The following is a 603-nucleotide window of genomic DNA, read 5'->3' as shown; positions in this document are numbered from 1 at the left end:
TCCCCCCCCCCCCAAAGCCAGCAACACCTTCATCTAGCAGTGGAATTGCTTCAGAGTTCAACAGTGAGCTCTCTGCTTCCGAGGTGAGCAGCGAGGTGGGCTCCACTGCTTCCGACGAGCACGGCGCTGCCGGCCTGGAGGGCACGTTGCGCCCGGAGCGGCGCTGCAGCCTCCACCCCGCGCCCCCTGCCAGCCTCTTCCAGCGCCAGCCTTCCAGTGCCACCTTCTCCAGCAATCAGTCTGACAACGGCCTGGATAGCGATGATGAGCAGCCTGTGGAAGGGGTGATGACAAACGGCAGTAAAGTGGAGGTGGAGGTGGACATCCACTGCTGTAAAGGAAAGGGCCTGGAGTCTGAACCTCCTGCTGCAGAGCACGACTCCTCTGCGCCGGGGCCAGAGCGTGACTCTGGTCTTGTTCTCATGATTCGGAGACAGAACAGTGTGAACAGCAACACTGTGCAGAGAGGGGTCAAGGAGAAGTGTGAACTGCAAAAATCTCTTTCCACATGCTGTCTCTATGGAAAGAAGCTTTCCAATGGCTCCATAGTGCCCTTGGAGGAGAGCCTCAACCTCATCGAAGTAGCCACAGAGGCACCCAAGG

At 58.7% G+C, this 603-nt stretch overlaps 1 protein-coding gene across 1 annotated transcript in view; it reads left to right on the top strand.

The window, feature by feature from the left end:
- PHLPP2 (PH domain and leucine rich repeat protein phosphatase 2) overlaps positions 1–603 on the top strand; it is a 32,764-nt gene that overhangs the window by 27,330 nt on the left and 4,831 nt on the right. The window lies entirely within an intron of this gene.

The sequence above is a fragment of the Chaetura pelagica genome, unplaced genomic scaffold, assembly GCF_000747805.2.
Source record: "Chaetura pelagica isolate M959 unplaced genomic scaffold, ChaPel_1.0 scaffold703, whole genome shotgun sequence".
NCBI lineage: Eukaryota > Metazoa > Chordata > Aves > Apodiformes > Apodidae > Chaetura > Chaetura pelagica.
This window is presented reverse-complemented; position numbering and strand designations above follow the sequence as displayed.